General features: G+C 36.2%; 2 non-coding genes across 2 annotated transcripts; both read left to right on the top strand.

The window, feature by feature from the left end:
- Positions 1 to 19,604: 19,604 nt before the first annotated feature.
- On the top strand, positions 19,605 to 19,708 carry LOC130952804 (small nucleolar RNA R71). The gene has a single exon (XR_009074980.1). It is a non-coding gene; the product is annotated as a small nucleolar RNA R71 (small nucleolar RNA).
- Positions 19,709 to 27,565: 7,857 nt separating this feature from the next.
- Positions 27,566 to 27,673, top strand: LOC130952280 (small nucleolar RNA R71). The gene has a single exon (XR_009074460.1). It is a non-coding gene; the product is annotated as a small nucleolar RNA R71 (small nucleolar RNA).

Here is a 27,673-nt window from a genome sequence, read left to right as displayed (position 1 = left end):
GGAGAGTCGACGTACCCCCTTGCTCATCTTTGAATGGACCGAGGACGGTGCAAACTTTTAAGTGTGGGGAGGTCGTCTAACCAATCGGCGATTTTGGGTGACAAATTTCTAATCCCAACACTTTTGCATTTCATTCTAGGATTTTAGGATTTTTTTTAGTGCATTTTCTTATTTTTTTTGCATATATATACACAATAAGCTTAGTCAAAATAATGAAATTTTTCCAGAAAATTTTCTATAGGGCACCAATTGATTTGAGTGAAAATATTTCATAGAACTTGCTTGAATTATATATATTGTGGATCATGTTTTGAGCTAAGAACACAAGCAAGTGAGATTTGAGTCTAATGGTGTGGTTACATCTTATAACCACTTATTTTCCTTCTTGTGTGCATTATTCTCTTTCTATGATTGTGATCTTTGATTTGTTTGATTTTTTATGTCCATTATTTTGTGTATACATGCATTTATATGATTGAGGTCGTCATTTCATTTAGCTCACTTACCCAAATAGCCTTACTCTTTATCATCCATTGTTAGCCAATTTAAGCCTACGCTTAACCCACTTGTTCTTATTTTAGCACATTACAAGCCTTAAAGCGGAAAACAATAAATGTCCTTATTGGGATCTTTGATTAGCTTAGGCTAGTATGTGTGTATCATTCAAGTGTGGGAATCTTGGGACATTGGAGGAATAAAAGGGTAGTTTTGTATTGTTATTGAAATTATGGGGAATTGGGTATATGCTCATGTATTTATTAAATGTATAGATCTTATGCATTGATGCTCTTGTATATAGAAAGAAAAAAATTGAGAAAAACAAAAGAAAAGAAAAGAAAAAGAAAAATAATATGGGAAAGAAAAGAAAGAAAAAAATAGAAAAAGAAAGAAATAGAGAAAAAGAAAGAAATAAAAAGGGGACAAAATGCCCCAAAGTAAAGTCCAATAAAGATCGATGCATAAGTGTTGTGAAATGAAAAGGGATACATAAGTATGCGAAAAAGTGAGAAGAATGGGTAGTTAGGTTAGAATTTAATTGTATAGGATGTCATAGGTTAGGTGGAAAGTTTAAGCTTATCAAAGATTCAAACCCCAAGCTCACTTAACCATATATGCATCCTACCGTGACCCTAACCCCATTACAACCTAAAGAAAAGACCTCATGATATGTGTATGCAGGCATGAAATGTATGTTGATTGTTAGAAGAAAAATAAATCTTAGAAAGCATGAAATAGAGGAGAATTGAGAGAATCAACCCTAAACACTTGAGCGAATATAGTGCAAACACATCCGGTGAAGGTTCGATGCTCAATTACATGTCTCCACCTACAATCATCACTCTTCATGCAAGTTTGTAAAAATATTTAATAACTCAACTCGATTGTGGATTAGACTTGCTAGTCCTTAGCCCTTGTGCATATATGCTTCTTGGGAATTGATTTATTTTGACCAAGCAACTGCATTCATTTAGATAGTGCATATAGGTAGATTGCGTTTAGTTAGTTTCCATTGAATAAATGCCATACCTTTACTTCATTCTTGGTTTAAGCATGAGGACATGCTTGGTTTAAGTGTGGAGAGGTTGATAAACCCCATTTGTAGGGTTTATCTTGTATTGATTTTAGGATATTTTAACACTTTTTACCCACATTTATTCAATGAATTAGCATGATTTTGTGATTGTCTCCTTATTTGTGCTTAAGTGTGAAAACATGCTTTTTAGGCCTTTAACTTGATGATTTTAATATCCCTTTGATTCCAATAGATGCCTTGATGTGTTTGTTAGTGATTTCAGATTGAAAATGCTAGAAATGGATCAAAGGAGTAAAGAGAAAAGCATGCAAAGTGGAGAAATCATGAAAAGCCAAAGAGTTAAACTCGCCTATGGACGCGCGCGCGCACCAGGCGCTTACACGCACCTTGCGAAATGGCCCATGGACGCGTACGCGTGCTGTGCGCGTACGCGTCGATGCTGATAGTTGATTTTTAAGTGAATTCGCACCCAACGAATTCTGAGGAGTTATGGGGCCCAATTCCAACAAACTTTGGTGCCAGAAATGCTATTTAAAGCCAAGGATTGAAGAGCAAAGGGAGAGAGAAGAATTCACACTCATTAGGATTAGTTTAGAGTTAGTTTTAGAGAGAGAAGCTCTCACTTCTCTCTAGGATTAGGATTAGGATTAGGTTTAGTTCTTAGATCTAGGTTTTAATTCATCTCCTTCTACTTCTATCTTCTCAATCCTTTGTAGTTACATTCATTCTTCTTCTATTCTTTTGTTGTAATTTCCTTTATGTTGTTTCTATATTTTGTTGTAGATCTACTATTGTTCCTTCTCTTTTCTTTCAATTCAATTTAAGGTAATTCATAATAATTGTGTTTCTTTTGATTGTTGTTGTTAATTCCTTTCAATAATTGTTGTTAGATTCTATTCTTGTTGTTTATGAGTTATTTTGGGGTTTTTGAGATTTTAGACAAGAAATACAAATGGCAAAGGAAATAAACTAACAACTAACAAAGCTCTTGGCAATATATGAGAACTAGAAGTCCTATCCTAGTTATCCCCCTCAATTGTGACCACAAATCGTTCATTGCTACAACTTAGTTAACCTCTAACCATAGAGGAAAGTCAAGTGGATGAATCCATTTGATTCCTCAAGTCCTAATCAACTCCTAAAGGAATGACTAGCTTTAGAGGCATTCAAATCAATTAGCAACTTCTAATTATCAATCAACAAAGGAATTAGATAACTCAAGAGTCACTAATTACTCTACCTAGACCAAGAGGAACAAAATCTATACTAAAATTCAACCAAGCATTTTATCAAACACTTGGAAGGTACAAAAGAATTGACAACAAGAATAGAATCTAACAACAATTATGGCAAGGAATTAACAACAACAATCAAAAGAAACATAATTATTATGAATTACCTTGAATTCAATTGAAATAAAATGGAAGGAACAATAATAGACCTACAACAAAATATGAGAACAACATAAAGGAAATTACAACAAAAGAATAGAAGAATGATGATTGCAACAACAAGGAATTGAGAAGATATAAGTAGAAGAAGATGAATTAAAACCTAGATCTAAGAACTAAACCTAATCCTAATCCTAATCCTAGAGAGAAGTGAGAGCTTCTCTCTCTAAAACTAACTCTAAACTAATCCTAATGAGTATGAATGGTTGGATTTTTTTTCTCTTCAATCCTTGGCTTTAAATAGCATTCCTGGCGCCAAAGTTGGTTGGAATTGGGACCCACAACTCCTCAGAATTCGTTGGGTGCGAATTCACTTTAAAATCAAGTATCAGCATCGACGCGTACGCGCACAGCACGCGTACGCGTCCATAGGCCATTTCGCAAGGTGCGCGTAAGCGCCTGGTGCGCGCGCGCATCCATGGGCGAGTTCAACTCTTTGACTTTTCATGATCTTCTCCACTTTATATGATTTTCTCTCACTCCTTTGATTCATTCCTAGCCTTTTCAACCTGAAATCACTTAACAAACAAATCAAGGAATCTAGTGGAATCAAAGGTGAATTGAAATTAACTAATTTAAGGTCTAGAAAGCATGTTTTTACACTTAAGCACAAATTGGGAGACAATCACAAAACCATGCTATTTCATTGAATAAATGTGGGTAAAAAGTCATAAAACCCTTAAAATCAATACAAGATAAACCCTACAAATGGGGTTTATCAACGCGTCATTCAATGAAAGAAACATACAGCTCATAGTAGCAAAATAAAATAAAATGTAAATAAATAAATTCCAACAATAAATTAGCACACTATTCCAACTCCCCGGCAATGGCGCCAAAAATTAACGTACGGAAAAATCACCAATCAAGAGTTTATAGAGAAAACAGCATTGCAAGTATAGCTCTTAACCAATGTTGATTCCGCGTATCAATTTAGAAGGGGTTGTAACAAAATTTTGAAATAAAATACTGGGAGTATGAATCCCAGGTCGTCTCCCAACGAGTTGCGGAAAGAGTGCTATTTTATTAATCAGAGATTTTCCAAGAGCTTTTTGAGTTTGAGAAACAGAGAAATAAATGATTGAGAATTTATGTAATTTAAATAAAAGCCTTGATCAGGAGAAGATTAAATGGAAGTTCTATCCTTGTTGAACTCTCTCAAGTGTAATAATAAAAGGGTTGTTATCCTACTTAGTTATCCCTTATATAATAAGGGAAAGTCAAGTACTCTCAAACTAATCCTATCGCTTGCATCCTAATCCTTCCTAAGAAGGGATTAGAGTCGAAGACAGGAGAATTAGCCAACAACTTTCAATTAATATTAACACTTGAGTATTCTAACTCAATGTTTTCTTTTTAATCAACTCCCAATCAAGTTAGGGAACTACTCCATTATCATGAATATAACTTTCACAGAATTAAGAGAGGAATAAAAGAAAGATGTGATAACTAATAACTAAAATTCAATTAAAAGTAAAAATGGTTCTTTGCATTAATAAATCCCAAAATCATTAACATACTTATCTAAACAGAGTCAATGGGCAATAAAAGAGTAAGGAGTAGAGAGACAAACTAGAATGGGGAAGCTCCAACGGAGGTAATAAATCTTCTCAATATCCAAAGCAAAGCAATAAAACTTTACAACTATTAATGTGAAGAAAACCTAGAGGAAGAAGTAGAATTCTCTCTAGATTCCCAAAACTAAACTAAAACTATATTAATGAGAATGTGTGTTGAGTCTCTGCATGTTCCCTTGATTTAGTCTGTATTTCTGGTTATCTCCTTATTTTCTTGTGTTCCTTCCATTTTTTGCAAGATTCCTCTCCTTTCTCTAAGCCATTCCTGCCCTATAAAGCCTGAAACACTTAACACACGGATCACGGCATCGAATGGTATAAAGAGACTTAAAATACACAAATTAAAGACTTTAGGAAGCAAGTTTTCAATCACAGAACAAAACTAGGAAGGGGTTGTAAAACCATGTAAATCATATGAATAAGTGGGCAAGGATTTGATAAAAACCACTCAATTGAGCACAAGATAAACCATAAAATAGTGGTTTATCAAACGTCACTTGATTCAGCAGCTAAATGCCTCAATGTTAAATCCTCAATTTTAGTTTTTAAAAACCCATTTTCTTGTTTTAAAACACAAGAAGATTTGGCCATGATTAATTGCTCTTTGAGCTAATTACCTTCTAATTTTAAAGCTTCATTTTCTTTCTTGCATTTAACATATTTATCAAAAAAAAATTTAGAATTTACAATTAAATTATCAATGATAATAACAATCCATTTTGTGATAGTTCAAAAAATTTACCTCATTAAAATCATCTTGATTTCCCATGAGACAAACATGAGCTTTACAATCAGATTTATCACTTTCCAACACATCCCATGAGGCCATCAATGCTTTCTTTTGTGGGCATTCTCTGCATCTACCTTTTTGTTTCGTCATCCTTTTCAATTTTGCAGCAATGAATTCTAACTCATCATCGGATAGGTTGGCATCATCTTCTTCTTCTGATGTGATTTTTTATTTAAATGCCACTTCTATTTTGTTGTTATCATTGCTGAGATGAGTAGATTCATCGACCAGTATCTTTTCTCTCAATTCATCATAAATGATTTTGTTGAAATTATTAGCTTCAGATATAGCAGTGCTCATGATCTCTCATTGCTTGGTAAGATTTCTTAAAATCTTTCTAACAAGATCTACTTCAAAGAAGTATTTTTTCATTACATTAAGGTTATTGATGATGATGAAGAACCTCGTAAACAGTGCATCCATGAATTCATCTTCTATCATGAATAAGATTTCATATTCCTTTATAAGCATGTTAATAAGGGTTTCTCTAACTTGTTCGATTTTCTCATGTGTGAATTGCAACTTGTCCTATATCTCTTTTATTGTTTTGCACATTGAGACTTTTGTGAATTCCTCAAAGCTAATAGTGCAACGTATCATATCGATAGCTTTGGCATTTAGCTCCACTCTCTTCTTTTCTTCAGCTATCCATTCGAAATCTTCTTTTGGAACAATGTTGCCTTCAACGTCGCATTTGGTAGGAACATCTAAGTCATTCACAATGATCTTCCACCTGTTATAATCAGTTGATTGCACAAAAATCCTCATCCTTTCTTTCTAATAACAAGAATTGGTTCCATTGAAAAAAGAATGTCTAAAGTAAGATTGTCCTTCAGTCAACGTATAAGCCACAAAGATTGCCATAAATCTTTACTCCAAACTATTAAGCTTGTCCCTTGAGTCTAAGTTCTGATGTCAATTGAAAGATTTCAAGTGAGTTGAGAGGGGGGTTAAATCAAGGAAACACAAGTGATAAAATTTTTTTCAGATTATGTAATGGAATTGATAACTAGGAGGTTATTTTCATTTTTGCCTCATCCCGCAGAAGGAGAATAAAACAAAAATGAAAGTTGCAAATTTTAGGGAAGAGGAGTAATATCCAAGGTTCTAAAAACCGGTTCAGACCAATCGGTTGAACCGGTCGAACCGTGAACTGTTACAAAAAATGAATCGGTCAGATGTTAAAATCGCCAATTTTAAAAACCGTTATAAAACCGAAGAACCGGCCAGAAACCGGTAGGTCGAACCGAACCGTGACCCCGACCGGTTTTTTTGAAATAGAAGCAAACGCCGCGTTTATATTGGTGCTGAGCCCTAACTCCACTACTCCAGCCCGGGAGTGGATCCTCTTCAGTGAATAAAAAACTAGATGGTGTCAATTGTGATCTCTCACCCTTCATTGTTCTCTCTCTCATATTTATTTTTAATCCCACTTATAAAGCTAATGGTGAGAGATCACACTTCATTTCTTCAAGTGTTAAAAAAACTAGAGAGGATCCATTTTCCTCCAGCCTAACCCTAACCAAACTCCAGATTCTAGAACACGTCCTCTGCCTCTCTCACTTCCGTTTAGCCACCGCCTGCCACCACCGCCGTGGAACTTCCAACTTTGAACAACCACTGCTTGCTCTCTCACTTCCCCTCTATTGCGCAGCAGCCATCACAACCATCCTTCCCTTCAAAGCGCAGCCACCGTGCGAATGTGGAAGCCTCCGTTGGGCAGCCACGGTCCTGTCGGCGCTAGCTCTATTCCACCGCAGCCCCTGTCCCGTTCGAAGCCCGTTCGGGGGTTCTCCTTGTCTCGGTATCTCCCTCTTACGTGCTCTGTTCAAGGCTTATAGCTTCTAGATAATTTTTTTTAACTATAATTGAATAATTTTTTGTTACTGTGAAATTCTGTGAACTGTGAACTATGAACGGTGAACTGTCAACTGTGATTTTTTTTTATTTTCTGTGAATTGTGAACTTTGTTGAATAATTATGAATAATTGTTGTTAGTTAAGCTATGAACTTTGTTGTTGTTACTTGTTACTGGGTTGAAGAATTATTGAATAATTTTGATTATTTTGTTATGAATAATTATTTTTTGGACTTATGTTCTATGTGATTTATGAATTTGTTTACTTAATTGATAATGATGAACCCTAACTTTTATCTGCGTGTATGAAGTGAATTTTGGATCTTCATAAGTTTTGTTTTTCCTGCATATATGGAGCTTTAAAACTGAACTGAGAATTTAGTTGATTCTTTGTTAAATTGTTTCCTCTTTTTTTCAAATTGTTTTTGTTTTTCTTGAAATTTCATGTTCCATGTACATTTATGAAGTTGAGTGCAGTTATGTTGAGGGCAATGCTTATTGTATTGCTTGGTTGTTGCTATAAGTATTTTCAAACAATATGGGAAAAAAGCCTGATCTCGTGATTAATAAATGCAAAGAAGGTGAAAACTGGACCAAGGTAACCTTTAAGCCAGACTTAGAAAAGTTCAAGATGGTGGAGCTTGAAGAAGATGTCGTAGTTTTGATGAAAAATGGGTGGTTGACATGGCTGGCTGCCTTGGAAAGACTGTCAAGGTTGAACTCAACGGCATGACGACTAAACTAAAATCCTTCCACAATTAAGCCAATCTCTACCTAAAATCTACAAAGAAATCCAAACCAGCACCCCTTTCTAGTTTTGTCTCTCTTTATTGAAGTTTGGTTTTGGGGAAATTATCTAATATTCTTGAGAAATTTTCTGTACTAATTAATTTTTATGTTTGTTGTTATTAGGAGCTTTGCCAAAATTGGTGATAGATGGGAGATTTGTGAGTCTATGTGATGGGCAGTTTTAATAGGTAATTTACAAAGCAGAATTATAAGTACCTTAAGGTGAGGTAATTGTTGTGGCTAACTGTTGACTGTTGAGGTAATTATAAGTACCTTAAGGAGAGGTAATTATTGTTGAGATTACTATTGAGGCATTTTATGTTTGATTAATTGTTTTTGTTATTTGACTTTGAGTTTGTTTGAATGAAATCATAACATTGTGGTTATGTAGTACTTTTAATTTGGATGATATTTTAAAGTTTATATTAGAATATAATTATATTCTAGTGTATTTATTCAAATTTTATTTATTATTTTATTGTAAAACAGTTTTTCATTTAAATTATGATCAAACTGGTTGAACCAATGAACTAGTAAACCAGTAACTAGAGTAGTTCAATGACCGGTTTGATTTTCAGAACCTTGGTAATATCACGATATATCCTAATTCGGTGACAAAGTGCAATGTGACCTGCATCTAGTCTCCATCACAACAATGATAGAATTTCTAGTATAGTCAAGATTGATAAGTGATAACAACCACCAATTTCAAGAGACTCACTCTTATAACTCACCTAAGCTATCCTAAATTTAATAACATCTAGGTGCTAGTCCAACCTACTTAAAGGAGAATTAAGTGCACTCTAATTCCAGTACACTTCAAAATTAAACACTCAATTAATAGATTAAAATATCTTTTGTGTGATCAGCTTTCTTTACCTTTTATTTCTCTCAATATAAACTTAATTCTAGATAATAGAAAAATATGAACACTCTCAAAAATCAAAGAAACCAAGGTTGTTTGTATTGTCTGAAAATATGTACAAATTGATTGCCTTTTTTTTTTGATGATCCATCAATATATAGAATTTCATATCTCTTCTTTAACGTAGGAATAATTTTTTCTTTTGATTAAGTTAATCGTTGCACTTTTTAATGCTCTAACCGTTGGCATTGAAAAAAGAATCTTTCCTTCTTTATTCATCAATATCAAGTACAATAGCTGTCCAATTTATGTGATATAATTCTTGCTTATGATTGATTCTTTCTTCTTGAATTTATTCTCGAAGGATTGTTAACTATATCATGAATGCCAATCTTTAAAATTGAATATTTTAAATTTAAATACAGAAAATTTTTTTTGTTGTTGTCTTTTTATTTTAGTAACAGCATATTACAATGGTTGCTGATTTTCTTTATATTTGTTTGCTGAAAATTAAAATCTATCAAATCTTTCTTGCGATACTTAAAATATATATTAATGCACTCAATAATTATACTTCAATTAAATATTTATCATGATTAAAATTGTCAAATATTCTCTAAATAATAACAACAATAATGTTACCGTTACTAATAATAATAATAATAATAATAATAATAATATTAATAATAATATAACGATAAAAAATTTTGTTTAACAAAAAATGAAAATTATTTAAATATTTAATAATATGCTCACGAATCATTAAAATATATATATATATAATAAAAGCCAAGTTCTACTCTCTTCTCTATCTCTACTCTCTTTTGTATTTTTATTCTCTTGTCTATCACAGATGCAAAGCGAAGCAAGACAGATAAAGCTTAATTTATAAGAGAAATCGTGATTCAGGCTCTTGTTCATCGTGATACATGTCAAATACTACTGTCTCCTGCATATCAGCAGCCTGTAAAACACAGGTTAAGTTTTGCGTACAAACATGCAAAAAGTGATTAAAATTCTCTCTTCTATGCATACAACGCACCACGTTTCATCTACTGAAACGTCTCCTACCTACAAAACGAAAGTGGTCAAGCTTGCCTGAAAAACACAGGTAGCGTTCCGGCAATTCTCAAGTTGTTTTTTCAAACCTACAACACTGCAATCCTCCATTTTTGCAAAACCCATCCTGATCCAATAAATATGCATTATACCACTTTTATTTCCATTCAAAAAATAATTTGACATTTTTTAGGATATGCTTTAAATATTTTTTATACATGTGTCCACTTTTTTTTATTTTGTCAAATATAAATTAAAGTATTGTTTTTATTTTTAACTTTTAGATTAAATTTATATTTTTTTAATATTTAAAATATTTTATTTTCATTCTAAAAAATTTTAGATAAATATTATATTAAAATACATGATATTATTTTTGTGCTTACTAAAATAAAATTTTATTCTTAAATTAAATATATGGTAAATATTATATGTTATTGTTTAATTAAAAGTAATAATTAATAAGAAAAGAAATAAAAGAAAAGTATTTGCTACGATACGATGATAAACTAATAGGTACCGATACGTTTAAGATATGGACAAATAACAATAAGACATGTGGAATTTATTTTCCACGTCAACATTTAATTTTTTCTTTTTTAAATATATAGTATATCACCACTTTTACTAAAACACCCTTTTAATTAAATAAAAAAATATTTATTTATTTAATTTTATAAAAAGATTTAAACATCCTTCCTTTATTTGATTAGACAAAAATACTCTTTTAAATTAATCAAATTTTAGAATTCAATTAATCCTAATTTTATAGATTTAAATAATTAAAACAACAAAATAAAAACATATTAAAAAACAAAAACTCAAAATTTTTCTTCATCTGCGTTAAACATATTAAAAAAACAAATAACCAAAATTGTTCTTCATCACGCCTCTGAAGGTTTAACCTTCTTCATCTTCTTCTCTCCTCTTCCTATCATCTCTATCTGTCTCTCTCTGCTCGATCTCTCTCACTGTGTGTCACAGAGCGTCGCTTCTCAGCCTTGCACCGTTGCCGCACCAAACCTCCATTGCACTAAACTTCCATTGCCCCGTCACACCCCTTCCCAGATCTTCTATGTGTTGCTCGCGTCGTTCCTTTTTGAACCCTAATGTGCATTTCTCCGCCATTGTCTTCGTCGCCTTCGTCTACCTTCGCGATTTTATAAAACTACAGCATCGATTTCAGCGGCACTAACCATAACCAATGGCATCCTCCGAGCAGCCATTGAAGAAGCGAAAGCATGACACTCTCTCGGAATCCCCACTGCCACACCACCACCGCTAGCACCGCCGTCACAATCTCCTCAAACCCTAGCTTGTCCGCCTACTCCTCCTCCTCCGCCTCTGTCACAGGATGAGGTCGTCACCAAGCAGAGGAACAAAGATGAGGTTCGAACCATGTTTGAGAGCTACCGTCGCATCAAGCTCTTCTTGTCAAAGAAGGAAGGTGATTTCATCCATGACCTTGAACAGAGCTTCTTCGCTCTCGTAAATGCTTCTAGAGGTAAACACTACTAAACAACACTTCATAGTTCATTCTCTATCTTTTTGGAGGATTTAAATTTGAAATCAAGGTTAATGAATTTGAGTTTGTTTATACCATTCAGACCCTAATGTACCATTCTTCTCTTCCTCAGAATATAGCGTTTTCTCGTATCTTTCTAATTCAGTCAACCCAATTAGATTCTGATTGAGATCTCTAAACCTTATCTTGAAAGAATATAGTTTTTAGCACCAGCATATCTAAGGAAGATGAAGCCCTCAATTTGCTTAGTGCATATAACTATGTAATTTCATCTGATCAAGACTAAATGAAAGTAAGCATAACAAATTAAAAAAGCATCACCTATTTCATGTTTCTTTATTTTGTCAAAATTGAATGTTGACTAATATTGCTATATATATGTATACATGTAGGGATTAACAAAGACACTAGACTTTATAATTGACACAGCATTGGTGATCATCCTTTTGATCCTTACATAGCACTTCTAAATTTGTTTTAAAGCGTCCATTTATTCGCATGTTATTTGTTGCAATGTCTTTTGTTTTCAATAAACCTATTTAAGTTGATTCATATTTTAGTATGATGCATCATCTAATTTGAACTCTAATAGTGGATCACTTTATCTGAAATACTTGAGCTTACTATGTTATTATGAATATGATTGCAGCCTATTCTTCAAGCAGGAAATGGAGCTATCTCTGATAGGACTCCAGAATGCTGGAAAGACTTTCCTTGTAAATGTTGTTGCTGTAAGTATATTAATCATGTGAACAATCTCTTAGCAGTTGACAATTTGCAGTAAGTCTGTTCCCCAAAAGTCTTACAATTAGGAACGAATCACAAAAACTTGCACCAATGGGGTACTGTTTTGGAAGGCTGAGTCAGAAGAGATTAGGAAGAAAGGGTTTAAGGGAGTTGAGAATGGGGATAATGCTGCTGATGAAGAAGGTCAGAGGCTAGTTCAAGAGAATAAAGAAGAGAATGAAGAAGTGTTGAAGAGTCTTGAGCCTCTTCTTGCTACTAAAGAGGATAGAAAATTTGGTATCCCTTGGTTGAAATTGGGGGTATTGCTTTTAGTCTGATTCTGTTTCTTCTTCCTCTATCTTCTTCGTGGCAATAAATATGGACTTGAATTTCATTCTGCATTTTCCCCCCTTTTTTTCTCCTAGGGATGGGGTTTGACAGTAACACTTGGTGTGCCAAAGATGAATCCTGAGATGTCAGCTCACTATGGACTATTCTTAATGGGAAGAACACTCAAGGGATCTCTATTTGGAGGATGGAAACCTAAATCTGATCTTCCTTTGTTGGTAGAGAAGTATGTGAACAAGGTAATAGCAAGAGTACCGTGATAATTTTGTTTGATCATTGCTTTGTCTATATTTATTTTCATGTGGAACATGCAACTCTTCACCTCAAGGCCTCACTCTCTCATAACGTTTAAGTTCTAAACTCCAACCTACTTTTAATTTGATATTTCAGCAAGAAACATGTCCTACTATGATGTTTAATATGCAGGAAATTCAAATTGATGACTACATAATATACCATGTGCCATTTGATGACATTAACAATGCTTTTGATCTCATGAAGGAAGAAAAGTGTCTGCGTTGTGTTATTCACATGCCAAGATAATTCCTGTAGATTTCTATTAGTATTTTTCTTTCAAGGAAAACGGTTCAAAATCCAATCATTGTAGAAGAAACTAATATAAGAGCTATTCTACTATTTAAGAGTTATTCTCCTTAATTTTAAAAAAAAATCGAATTACAATTATTTAAAAAGATAATTTCTAGAATATCCTTTTTGGAATATGAAATATTTTATCTTTTCTCCAAGGAATATAGAAACTTTATCTGGCGGTTATAAAAAGTTACACGTCAATCTTTTAGCATGGCATAACTTGGTACTTAACATTAGCATCAAAAGGATGTAAAATGGCAGCAACTCATTGCACAATAAAAATTAGAGAGACCGAACTATAACTATATGCATTTCAACCAAAAAGTAGGTTGTCTCCTTTAAAAAGAACACTAACAGTATTTTCATAAGTCAGAGTCAGATAAGGAAGCTCAACATAGAGCAGTAACATTACATTAATTTCATCCATTGTTCAACTGAACTGAGCTAAAGGTTGACATTAACATATAATACTATAATGAAAGTTCTCCTTGAAATATAGAAAGCAACATAAGCTATGGGGTATTGGCAATGAGCCATACCTCACATGGCATATCTCCCCCCTCCCCACCTCAAAGGTTCCCACTTCATTAGTTTATTATCACACATAATCCTCTCCCCTCACCTTTCCTCCCCTTTTACCATAATGCCCCCTAGTTCACCTTTCCTCCCTTTTTACCATAATGCCCTCCAGTTGGCTGGTCCCAAAACACTGTGGAATCTCACAAAGTACCGTTCTACATGGCAATGTGGTGCACGAAATTGTGATCTCTAATAATGGCGCTCAACTTGGTATGCGCATTTATAACTCAGCACTTTCTTCACAACTTTGCATCACTAACCAACAAGTGTACTGGGTCGTCCAAGTAATAAACCTTACGTGAGTAAGGGTCGATCCCACGAAGATTGTTGGTCTAAAGCAACTATGGTCATCTTGTAAATCTCAGTTAGGCGGATTCAATTGGTTATAATGGTTTTTCGAATATAAAGATAAATAACGCATAAAATAGATGAAAGAGATACTTATGTAAATTCTTGGTGTAAATTTCAGATAAGTGTATGGAGATCCTTTGTCCCTTCTGAATCTCTCCTTTCCTACTGCCTTTATCCAATCCTTCATACTCCTTTCCATGGCAAGCTGTATGTAGGGCATCACCGTTGTCAATGGCTACATCCCATCCTCTCAGTGAAAATGGTCTAAATGCTCTGTCACAGCACGGCTAATCATCTGTCGGTTCTCGATCATGTCGGAATAGAATCCATTGATTCTTTTGCGTCTGTCAATATGCCCAACAATCGCGAGTTTGAAGCTCGTCACAGTTATTCAATCCCTGAATCCTACTCGGAATACCACAGACAAGGTTTAGACTTTCCGGATTCTCAAGAATGGCCGCCAAAGGGTTCTAGCTTATACCACGAAGATCCTGATTAAGGAATCAACGAGATACATGCTCGTTCTAAGGTAGAACGGAAGTGGTTGTCAGTCACACGTTCATAGGTGAGAATAATGATGAGTGTCACGGATCATCACATTCATCATGTTGAAGTGCAACGAATATCTTAGAATAAGAATAAGCTGAAGTGAATAGAAGATAGTAATACTTTGCATTAAAACTCGAGGTACAGTAGAGCTCCACACCTTAATCTATGGTGTGTAGAAACTCCACCGTTGAAAATACATAAGTGATGGTGGTCCAGGCATGGCCAAATGGCCAGCCCCCAAAATGTGATCAAGAGATCAAAAGATGATCAAAAGATTAGACACCAGTACAATAGTAAAAAGTTCTATTTATACTAAACTAGCTACTAGGGTTTACAGAAATAAGTCTAAGTGCAGAAATCCACTTCCGGGACCCACTTTGATGTGTGCTTGGGCTGAGCTTGAGCTTTACACGTGCAGAGACTTCTCTTGGAGTTAAACGTCAAGTTGTAACGTCTGTTTGGCGTTTAACTCTAGTTTGACGTGTTTCTAGCGTTTTACTCCAAAATGTAGCATGAAGCTGGCGTTGAACGCCAGTTTGCGTCATCTAAACTTAAATAAAGTATGAACTATTATATATTTCCGAAAAGCTCTGGATGTCTACTTTCCAACGCAATTGGGAGCGTGTCATTTAGAGTTCTGTAGCTCTAGAAAATCCATTTTGAGTGTAGGGAGGTCAGAATCCAACAACTTCAGCAGTCCTTTTTCAGCTTGAATCAGATTTTCGCTCAGGTCCCTCAATTTCAGCCAGAAAATACCTGAAATTACAGAAAAACACACAAACTCATAGTAAAGTCCAGAAATGTAAATTTTGCATAAAATCTAAGAAAAACATCCCTAAAAGTAGCTATATCCTACTAAAAACTACCTAAAAACAATGCCAAAAAGCGCATAAATTATCCGCTCATCACAACACCAAACTTAAATTGTTGCTTGTCCCCAAGCAATTGAAAATCAAATAGGATAAAAAGAAGAGAATATACTATAAATCCCAAAATATCAATGAATATTAGTTCTAATTAGATGAGCGGGACTTGTAACTTTTTACCTCTGAATAGTTTTGGCATCTCACTTTATCCTTTGATGTTTAGAATGATTGGCATCTATAGGAACTCTGAGTTCAGATAGTGTTATTGATTCTCCTAGTTAAGTATGTTGATTCTTGAACACAGCTACTTTTATGAGTCTTGGCCGTGGCCATAAGCACTTTGTTTTCCAGTATTACCACCGGATACATAAATGCCACAGACACATAACTGGGTGAACATTTTCAGATTGTGACTCAGCTTTGCTAAAGTCCCCAATTAGAGGTGTCCAGAGCTCTTAAGCACACTCTTTTGCTTTGGATCACGACTTTAACCACTCAGTCTCAAGCTTTTCACTTGGATCTGCATGCCACAAGCACATGGTTAGCGACAGTTTGATTTAGCCGCTTAGGCCTGGATTTTATTTCCTTGGGCCCTCCTATCCATTGATGCTCAAAGCCTTGGATCCTTTTTACCCTTACCTTTTGGTTTTAAGGGCTATTGGTTTTTTCTGCTTGCTTTTTCTTTTTCTTTTATTATATTTTTTTCGCCATTTTTTTTTCGCAAGCTTTTTATTCACTGCTTTTTCTTGCTTGAAGAATCAATTTTATAATTTTTCAGATCATCAATAACATTTCTCTTTTTCATCATTCTTTCAAGAGCCAACAATTTTAACATTCATAAACAACAAGATCAAAAATATGCACTGTTCAAGCATTCATTCAGAAAACAAAAAGTATTGTCACCACATCAATATAATTAAACTAATTTCAAGGATGAATTCGAAACTCATGTACTTCTTGTTCTTTTGTTTTAAAGACATTTTTCATTTAAGAAAGGTGAAGGATTCATGGAAATAGTCATAGCCTTAGGACATAGACACTAGACACTAATGATCATATAGTAAAGACACAAAACATAGATAAATATGAAGCATAAAAATCGAAAAACAGAAAAATAAGAGCAAGGAGATTAAGGAATGAGTCCACTTTAGTGAGGGTGGCGTCTTCCTCTTGAAGAACCAATGGTGCTCTTTTAGCTCCTCTATGTCTCTTCCTTACCTCTGTTGCTTGATTCCTAGTGATTTTGGTGCTCCTATCCTTAGTTGCTCCCAATAGTTGTGTGGAGGAAAATGTATCCCTTGAGGCATCTCAGGGATTTCTTGATGAGGGAATTCCTCATGCTCTTGTTGAGGTCCATGAGTGGGCTCTCTTGTTTACTGCTACATGCTCTACTACTGAGCTATGGACCCTTGAGATGAATCTCTCTATCTCCCATGACTCAGAGGTGGAAGCAATTGCCTTCCCTTTCCTCTTTCTTGAGGTTTCTTTGGCCTTAGGGGCCGTCAATGGTTATAAAAAAATAAAAAAGCTATGCTTTTACCACACCAAACTTAGAATTTTTCACGTTCTCGAGTAAAAGAAGAAAGAGTAGAAGAAGAAGAAGAAGATATGGAGGAGAGGGAGAGAAGTGTAGGTTTCGGCCAAGGGGGAGAAGAGAGGGTTGTGTTGTGTGAAAATGAAGAAGGATGGAGGGGTTTATATAGTGGAGGGAGAGAGTAGTAGGTTTGGTCATTTAGGGTGGGTTTGGGTGGGAAAGAGATTTTGAATTTGAAGGTAGGTTTATGGGGAAGAATGGATGGATGTGAGTGGTGAAGGGGTAATTGGGAGAGAGATTGAGGTGATTGGTGAATGATGTTTGGGGAAGAGTATTTTTGGATTGTGTGAAGAAGAGAGAAGGTGAGTTGAGGTAGGTGGGGATCCTGTGGGGTCCACAGATCCTGAGGTGTCAAGGATTTATCATCCCTGCACCAATTAGGCGTGTAAAACGCCCTATACATACAATCCTGGCGTTTAACGCCAGACTGAAGTTTGTTTCTGGCGTTAAACGCCCAAATGTAGCATGTTTCTAGCGTTTAACGCCAGCCTGATGCTTGTTGCTGGCGTTAAACGCCAGCTTTCCTCAGGGTGCAATCCTGGCGTTTAAACGCCAGACTACTGCTTGTTTCTGGCATTCAATGCCAGATTCATGCTCTATTCTGGCATTAAACACCAGCCAGATGCTCCTTACTGGCGTTTAAACGCCAGTAAGCTCTTACTCCAAGGTGTGATATTTCTTCTGCTATTTTTGATTCTGTTTTTAATTTTAGCAATTGTTTTGTGACTCCACATGATCATGAACCTAATAAAATATAAAAGAACAATTAAAATATAGATAAATAAAAATTGGGTTGCATCCCAATAAGCGCTTCTTTAATGTCAATAGCTTGACAGTGAGCTCTCATGGAGCTTCACAGATGTTCAGAGCATGATGAGGGCCTCCCAACACCAAACTTAGAGTTTGAATGTGGGGGCTTCTCAACACCAAACTTAGAGTTTGGTTGTGGCCTCCTAACACCAAACTTAGAGTTTGATTATGGGAGCTTTGTTTGACTCTGTATTGAGAGAAGCTTTTCATGCTTCCTCTCCATGGTTGCAGAGGAAAATCCTTGAGCTCTAAACACAAGGTAGTCCCCATTCAATTGAAGGACTAGTTCTCCTCTGTCAACATCAATTACAGCTTTTGCTGTGGCTAGGAAGGGTCTTCCAAGAATGATGGATTCATTTTCATCCTTCCCAGTGTCTAAGATTATGAAATCAGCAGGGATGTAAAGGCTTTCAACCTTTACCAACTCGTCCTCTACCAATCCATAAGCTTGTTTTATTGACTTGTCTGCCATCTCTAATGAGATTCTTGCAGCTTGTACCTCAAAGATCCCTAGTTTCTCCATTACAGAGAGTGGCATAAGATTTATACCTGACCCCATGTCACACAGAGCCTTCTCAAAGGTCATGGTGCCTATGGTACAGGGTATTAAGAATTTACCAGGATCTTGTTGCTTTTGAGGTAAAGTTTGCTGAACCCATGTATTTTGTTCACTAATGAGCAAGGGAGGTTCATCTTCCCAAGTCTCATTACCAAACAACTTGGCATTCAGTTTCATGATGGCTCCTAGATATTGAGCAACATGCTCTTCAGTTACATCTTCATCCTCTTCAGAGGAAGAATAGTTCTCAGAGCTCATGAATGGCAGAAGGAAGTTTAATGGAATCTCTATGGTCTCTATATGAGCCTCAGATTCCTTTAGGTCCTCAATAGGGAACTTCTTTCTGTCTGGAGGACGTCCCATGAGGTCTTCCTCATTGGGATTCACGTCATCCCCTTCCTCTTTGGATTCGGCCATTTTGATTATATCAATGGCCTTGCACTCTCTCTTTGGATTCTCTTCTGTATTGCTTGGGAGAATACTAGGAGGAGTTTCAGTGATTTTCTTACTCAGCTGGCCTACTTGTGCCTCCAAATTTCTAATGGAGGACCTTGTTTCACTCATAAAACTTAGAGTGCCCTTAGATAGATCAGAGACTATGTTTGCTAACCTAGAGGAGCTCTGCTCAGAATTCTCTGTCTGTTGTTGAGAAGATGATGGAAAATGCTTGCTATTGCTAAACCTGTTTCTTCCACCATTATTAAAGCCTTGTTGAGGCTTTTGTTGATCCTTCCATGAAAAATTCAGATGATTTTTCCATGAAGGGTTATAGGTGTTGCCAAAGGCTTCACCTATGTAATTTACCTCTGTCATTGCAGGGTTCTCAGGATCATAATCTTCTTCTTCAGAAGATGCTTCTTTAGTACTGTTGGACGCATTTTGCAATCCATTCATACTCTGAGAAATCATGTTGACTTGCTGAGTCAACATTTTGTTCTGAGCCAATATGGCATTCAGAGCATCAATTTTAAGAACTCCCCTTTTCTGAGGCGTCCCATTACTCACAGGATTCCTCTCAGAAGTGTACATAAATTGGTTATTTGCAACCATGTCAATGAGTTCTTGAGCTTCTGCAGGCATTTTCTTTAGGTGAATGGATCCACCTGCAGAATAGTCCAGTGACATCTTATAGAACTCAGATAGACCATAATAGAATATATCCAAAATGGTCCACTCTGAAAGCATGTCAGAATGACACTTTTTGGTCATCTGCTTGTATCTTTCCCAAGCTTCATAGAGGGATTCATCATCTTTTTGTTTGAAGGTTTGAACATCCACTCTAAGCTTGCTCAACTTTTGAGGAGGAAAGAACTTAGCCAAGAAGGCCATGACCAGCTTATCCCAGGAGTCCAGGCTATTTTTAGGTTGTGAGTCCAACCATGTTCTAGCTCTGTCTCTTACAGCAAAAGGGAAAAGCATGAGCCTGTAGACTTCGAGATCTACTCCATTAGTCTTAACAATCTCACAGATCTGCAAGAACTCAGTTAAAAACTGGTAGGGATCTTCTGATGGAAGTCCATGAAACTTGCAATTTTGTTGCATTAGAGCAACTAATTGAGGCTTTTGTTTGCTCCAATGGCAGGGATTGAGATGCTTCTTCCATAAAAATTGGAAGTAGGTGTAGTATAATCACCAAGCATCCTCCTTGCATTATTGTTGTTGTCATTATTTTTGGCTGTCATCTCCTCTTCTTTTTCGAAAATTTCTATAAGGTTGTCTCTGGATTGTTGTATTTTAGCTTCTCTTAGTTTCCTCTTCAGAGTCCTTTTAGGTTCAGGATTTACTTCAACAAGAATATTCTTGTCCTTGTTCCTGCTCATATGAGAAAGAAGGGAACAGAAAATAATAATAGGGATCCTCTTTGCCACAGTAGAGAGATTTCTTTATGTGAGTAGATGAATAAAAGAATAGAAGAAGGGAGGAAAAAATTTCAACACAAAGGAGAAGAGAGGGTTCGAATTTTTAGATGAAGAGAAGTGTTAGTAGATAAATAAATAAATAGAAGAAGATGAGAGAGAGGAGTTTTTGAAAATTATTTTTGAAAAAGAAGGTTAGTGATTTTCGAAAATTAAGAAAAGAAATAAAATTAAAATTAAAATTTAAAACAATTAGTTAATTAAAAAGAATTTTGAAAAAGGGTGAGATATTTTCGAAAATTAGAGAAGGAAAAGTAGTTAGTTGGTTTTGAAAAAGATAAGAAACAAACAAAAAGTCAATTAGTTAGTTGAAAAAGATTTGACAATCAATTTTGAAAAGATAGGAAGTTAGAAAAGATTTTTGAAATTGATTTTGAAAAAGATATGATTGAAATTTTGAAAAAGATTTGATTTTTAAAATTAAAATTGATTACTTGACTAACAAGAAACTAAAAGATATTATTCTAGAATTTAAAGATTGAACCTTTCTTAACAAGAAAGTAACAAACTTCAAATTTTTGAATCAATCACATTAATTGTTAGTAAAGTTTTCGAAAATCATGAAATAAAGATAAGAAAAAGATTTTGAAAAACAAATTTTTTGAATTTTCGAAAATAAGTAAAAAAAAAATGAAAAAGATTTGATTTTTGAAAAAGTTTTGAAAAGATAAGATTTTTAAAATTAAAATCTTGATTTGACTAACAAGAAACAATTAATTTTAAAAATTTTTGACTAAGTCAACCTAAAGATTTCGAATTTTTGAGAGAATTAAGGAAAAGATATTTTTTTTTGAATTTTTAATGATGAGAGAGAAAAACACAAAAATGACTCACAACATAAAAATTATGAATCAAAACACATGATGCATGCAAGAACACTATGAATGTCAAGATGAACACCAAGAACACTTTGAAGATCAAGATGAACATCAAGACTTGTTTTCTGAAAAATTTTCAAGAAAAGAAAAACATGCAAGACACCAAACTTAGAACTTTTTAATGCTTAGACACTAAAAATTCTAAAATGCATATGGAAAACAAGAAAAGACACAAAACAAGAAAATATGAAGATCAAACAAGAAGACTTATTAAGAACAACTTGAAGATCATGAAGAACACATGCATGAATTTTCGAAAAATGCAAGAAAAATAAAAACATGCAATTGACACCAAACTTAAAAATTGACACTAGACTCAAACAAGAAACATAAAATATTTTTGGTTTTTTATGATTTTATTAATTTTTTTGGTTTTTTTTTGGAAAATTAATTTTTTGGAAAAACGCAAACAAATAAAAAATTTTTGAAAAGAAAATTACCTAATCTGAGCAACAAGATAAACCGTCAGTTATCCAAACTCAACAATCCCCGGCAACGGCACCAAAAACTTGGTGCACGAAATTGTGATCTCTAACAATGGCGCTCAACTTGGTATGCGCATTTATAACTCAGTACTTTCTTCACAACTTTGCATCACTAACCAGCAAGTGTACTGGGTCGTCCAAGTAATAAACCTTACGTGAGTAAGGGTCGATCCCACGAAGATTGTTGGTATGAAGCAACTATGGTCATCTTGTAAATCTCAGTTAGGCGGATTCAATTGGTTATAATGGTTTTTCGAATATAAAGATAAATAACGCATAAAATAGATGAAAGAGATACTTATGTAAATCCTTGGTGTAAATTTCAGATAAGTGTATGGAGATCCTTTGTCCCTTTTGAATCTCTGCTTTCTTACTGCCTTCATCCAATCCTTCATAATCCTTTCCATGGCAAGCTGTATGTAGGGCATCACCGTTGTCAATGGCTACATCCCATCCTCTCAGTGAAAATGGTCCAAATGCTCTGTCACAGCACGGCTAATCATCTGTCGGTTCCTGATAATGTCGGAATAGAATCCATTGATTCTTTTGCGTCTGTCACTATGCCCAACAATCGCGAGTTTGAAGCTCGTCACAGTCATTCAATCCCTGAATCCTACTCGGAATACCTGGTGCACGAAATTGTGATCACTACAACTTCGCACAACTAACCAGCAAGTGCACTGGGTAGTCCAAGTAATACCTTACGCGAGTAAGGGTCGATCCCACGGAGATTGGTGGTATGAAGCAAGCTATGGTCATCTTGTAAATCTTAGTCTGGCAGACTCAAATGGATATGGTGATGAACGAAAATAACATAAAAGATAAAGATAGAGATACTTATGTAATTCATTGGTAGGAACTTCAGATAAGCGCATGAAGATGCCTTCCCTTCCGTCTCTCTGCTTTCCTACTGTCTTCATCCAATCCTTCTTACTCCTTTCCATGGCAAGCTCGTGTAGGGTTTCACTGTTTTCAGTAGCTACCTCCCATCCTCGCAGTGAAAGCTAATGCTCATACACTCTGTCACAGTGCGGCCAATCACCGGTTCGGTTCCCTCCCCTGCCGGAATAGAATCCCTCTTTTGCGTCTGTCACTAACGCCCAGCAGGTTACAAGTTTGAAGCACGTCACAGTCATTCAATCATTGAATCCTACTCAGAATACCACAGACAAGGTTAGACCTTCCGGATTCTCTTGAATGCCGCCATCAGGTCCTGCCTATACCACGAGGATTCCGGTTAAAGAATCCAAGAGATATTCACTAAGCCTCAGATGCTTGTAGAACAAGAATGGTTGTCAGTCACCTTGTTCATAGGTGAGAATGATGATGAGTGTCACGGATCATCACATTCATCAAGTTGAAGAACAAGTGATATCTTGGACAAAGAACAAGCGGAATTGAATAGAAGAACAATAGTAATTGCATTAATACTCGAGGTACAGCAGAGCTCCACACCTTAATCTATGGTGCGTAGAAACTCCACCGTTGAAAATACATAAGAACAAGGTCTAGGCATGGCCGAATGGCCAGCCTCCCAATGATCTAAGAACTAGATGTCCGAAGATAAAAATACAATAGTAAAAGGTCCTATTTATAGAAAACTAGTAGCCTAAGGTGTACAAAGATGAGTAAATGACATAGAAATCCACTTCCGGGCCCACTTGGTGTGTGCTTGGGCTGAGCAATGAAGCATTTTCGTGTAGAGACGTTTTCTGGAGTTAAACGCCAGCTTTCATGCCAGTTTGGGCGTTTAACTCCAAGTTTTATGCCAGTTCCGGCGTTTAACGCTGGAATTTCTTGAGGTGACTTTGAACGCCGGTTTGGGCCATCAAATCTTGGGCAAAGTATGGACTATTATATATTGCTGGAAAGCCCAGGATGTCTACTTTCCAACGCCGTTGAGAGCGCGCCAATTAGGCTTCTGTAGCTCCAGAAAATCCACTTCGAGTGCAGGGAGGTCAGAATCCAACAGCATCTGCAGTCCTTTTGAGTCTCTGAATCAGATTTTTGCTCAGATCCCTCAATTTCAGCCAGAAAATACCTGAAATCACAGAAAAACACACAAACTCATAGTAAAGTCCAGAAAAGTGAATTTTAATTAAAAACTAATAAAAATATAATAAAAACTCAACTAAAACTACCAAAAACATACTAAAAACAATGTCAAAAAGCGTACAAATTATCCGCTCATCACAACACCAAACTTAAATTGTTGCTTGTCCTCAAGCAACTGAAAATCAAATAAGATAAAAAGAAGAGAATATACTATAGACTCCAAATTATCAATGAAACTAAGCTCCAAATTAGATGAGCGGGACTAGTAGCTTTTTGCCTCCGAACAGTTTTGGCGTCTCACTTTATCCTTTGAAATTCAGAATGATTGGCTTCTTTAGGAACTCAGAATCCAGATAGTGTTATTGATTCTCCTAGTTAAGTATGATGATTCTTGAACACAGCTACTTTATGAGTCTTGGCCGTGGCCCAAAGCACTCTGTCTTCCAGTATTACCACCGGATACATACATGCCACAGACACATAATTGGGTGAACCTTTTCAGATTGTGACTTAGCTTTGCTAAAGTCCCCAATTAGAGGTGTCCAGGGTTCTTAAGCACACTCTTTTTGCCTTGGATCACAACTTTATTTCTTTCTTTTTCTTTTTTTTCTTTTTTCTTTTTTTTTTTTTTCGCTTGCTTTCTCTTTTGTTTTTTTTTTTTTTTGTATTCACTGCTTTTTCTTGCTTCAAGAATCATTTTTATGATTTTTCAGATCCTCAGTAACATGTCTCCTTTTTCATCATTCTTTCAAGAGCCAACAATTTTAACATTCATGAACAACAAATTCAAAAGACATATGCACTGTTCAAGCATACATTCAGAAAACAAAAAGTATTGTCACCACATCAAACTAATTAAGCTAGTTTTAAGGATGAATTTGAAATCCTGTACTTCTTGTTCTTTTGTGATAAAAACAGTTTTCATTTAAGAAAGGTGATGGATTCATATTCATAGCTTTAAGGCATAGACACTAAGACACTAATGATCATAAGACACAAACATGGATAAACATAAAGCACTAAAATTCGAAAAACAGAAAAATAAAGAACAAGGAGATTAAAGAACGGGTCCACCTTAGTGATGGCGGCTCTTTCTTTCTCTTGAAGATCCTATGGAGTGCTTGAGCTCCTCAATGTCTCTTCCTTGTCTTTGTTGCTCCTTTCTCATGATCCTTTGATCTTCTCCAATTTCATGGAGGAGGATGGCATGTTCTTGGTGCTCCACCCTTAGTTGTCCCATGTTGGAACTTAATTCTCCTAGGGAGGTGTTCAGTTGCTCCCAATAGTCTTGTGGAGGAAAGTGCATCCCTTGAGGTATCTCAGGGATCTCATGATGAGAGGGGTCTCTTGTTTGCTCCATCTTCTTCTTAGTGATGGGCTTGAGGTCATGCCTTCTCAGTTGAACCGGCTTTGGATGCCATAAATGGTTATGGAAAAACAAAAAGCAATGCTTTTACCACACCAAACTTAAAAGGTTTGCTCGTCCTCGAGCAAAAGAAGAAAGAAGAGAGTAGAAGAAGAAGAAATGGAGGAGAGGGAGATGGCCTTGTGGTTCGGCCAAAAGGGGAAGAAGTAGTGGTTTGAATTTGGATGGTGAGGTAAGTGGGGTTTTATGGAGGTGAGAGAAAGATGGGATTTGATAGGTGAGGGGTTTGTGGGGATCCTGTGGGGTCCATAGATCCTTAGGTGTCAAGGAAAAGTCATCCCTGCACCAAATGGGGCTCAAAAACACGTTTTGAGCCAATTCTGGCGTTAAACGCCGGGCTGGTGCCCATTTCTGGCGTTTAACGCCAGGTTCTAGCCCTTTCCTGGCGTTTAACGCCAGTCTGGTGCCCCTTTCTGGCGTTAAACGCCCAGAATGGTGCCAGACTGGGCGTTAAACGCCCAACTGCTACCCTCACTGGCGTTTAAACGCCAGTGAGTTCTTCCTCCAAAGTGTGCTATTTTTCTTCCTGTTTTTCATTCTGTTTTTGCTTTTTCAATTGATTTTGTGACTTCTTATGATCATCAACCTACAAAAAACATAAAATAACAAAGAGAAATATATAAAATATAATCATTGGGTTGCCTCCCAACAAGCGCTTCTTTAATGTCAGTAGCTTGACAGAGGGCTCTCAATGAGCCTTACAAATGATCAGAGCAATGTGGGAACCTCCCAACACCAAACTTAGAGTTTGAATGTGGGGGTTCAACACCAAACTTAGAGTTTGGTTGTGGCCTCCCAACACCAAACTTAGAGTTTGACTTTGGGGGCTCTATTTGTCTCTGATTTGAGGGAAGCTCTTCAAGCTTCATCTCCATGGTGACAGAGGGATATCCTTGAGCCTTAAACACAAAGGATTCTTCATTCACTTGAATGATTAGTTCACCTCTATCAACATCAATCACAGCCTTTGCTGTGGCTAGGAAGGGTCTGCCAAGGATGATGGATTCATCCATGCACTTCCCAGTCTCTAGGACTATGAAATCAGTAGGGATGTAATGGTCTTCAACTTTTACCAAAACATTCTCTACAAGTCCATGAGCTTGTTTTCTTGAGTTGTCTGCCATCTCCAATGAGATTCTTGCAGCTTGTACCTCAAAGATCCTTAGCTTCTCCATTACTGAGAGAGGCATGAGGTTCACACTTGACCCTAAGTCACACAAGGCCTTCTTGAAGGTCATGGTGCCTATGGTACAAGGTATTGAAAACTTCCCAGGATCTTGTCTCTTTTGAGGTAATTTCTGCCTAGACAAGTCATCTAGTTCTTTGGTGAGCAAGGGAGATTCATCCTCCCAAGTCTCATTTCCAAATAACTTGTCATTTAGCTTCATGATTGCTCCAAGGTATTTAGCAACTTGCTCTTCAGTGACATACTCATCCTCTTCAGAGGAAGAATACTCATCAGAGCTCATGAATGGCAGAAGTAAGTCCAGTGGAATCTCTATGGTCTCATTTTGAGCCTCAGATTCCCATGGTTCCTCATTAGGGAACTCATTGGAGGTTGGTACACGCCCATTGAGGCTTTCCTCAGTGGCGTCCATCTCCTCCCTTTCCTCTCCATATTCGGCCATGGTTATGGCTTTGCACTCTCCTTTTGGATTTTCTTCTGTATTGCTTGGAAGAGTACTTGGAGGGAGTTCAGTAATTTTCTTGCTCAGCTGACCCACTTGTGCCTCCAAGTTCCTAATGGAGGACCTTGTTTCAGTCATGAAACTTTGAGTGGTTTTAATTAGATCAGAGACCATGGTTGCTAAGTCAGAGGGGTTCTGCTTAGAATTCTCTGTCTGTTGCTGAGAAGATGATGAAAAAGGCTTGCTATTGCTAAACCTGTTTCTTCCACCATTATTGTTGAAACCTTGTTGAGGTCTCTCTTGATTCTTCCATGAGAAATTTGGGTGATTTCTCCATGAAGAATTATAGGTGTTTCCATAGGGTTCTCCTAGGTAATTCACCTCTTCCATTGAAGGGTTCTCAGGATCATAAGCTTCTTCCTCAGATGAAGCCTCCTTAGTACTGCTTGGTGCATTTTGCATTCCAGACAGACTTTGAGAAATCAAATTGACTTGTTGAGTCAATATCTTGTTCTGAGCCAAAATGGCGTTCAGAGTGTCAATCTCAAGAACTCCTTTCTTCTGACTAGTCCCATTGTTCACAGGATTCCTTTCAGAAGTGTACATGAATTGGTTATTTGCAACCATTTCAATTAGCTCTTGAGCTTCTGTAGGCGTCTTCTTTAGATGAAGAGATCCTCCAGCAGAGCTATCCAAAGACATCTTGGACAGTTCAGAGAGACCATCATAGAAAATACCTATGATGCTCCATTCAGAAAGCATGTCTGAGGGACATCTTCTGATTAATTGTTTGTATCTTTCCCAAGCTTCATAGAGGGATTCACCATCCTTCTGTCTGAAGGTTTGGACTTCCACTCTAAGCTT

The sequence above is a fragment of the Arachis stenosperma genome, chromosome 9 (genome assembly GCF_014773155.1).
Source record: "Arachis stenosperma cultivar V10309 chromosome 9, arast.V10309.gnm1.PFL2, whole genome shotgun sequence".
In the NCBI taxonomy this organism is placed as follows: domain Eukaryota; kingdom Viridiplantae; phylum Streptophyta; class Magnoliopsida; order Fabales; family Fabaceae; genus Arachis; species Arachis stenosperma.
The sequence above is the reverse complement of the archived record's forward strand: the minus strand, read 5'-3'. Positions and strand labels throughout refer to the sequence as shown.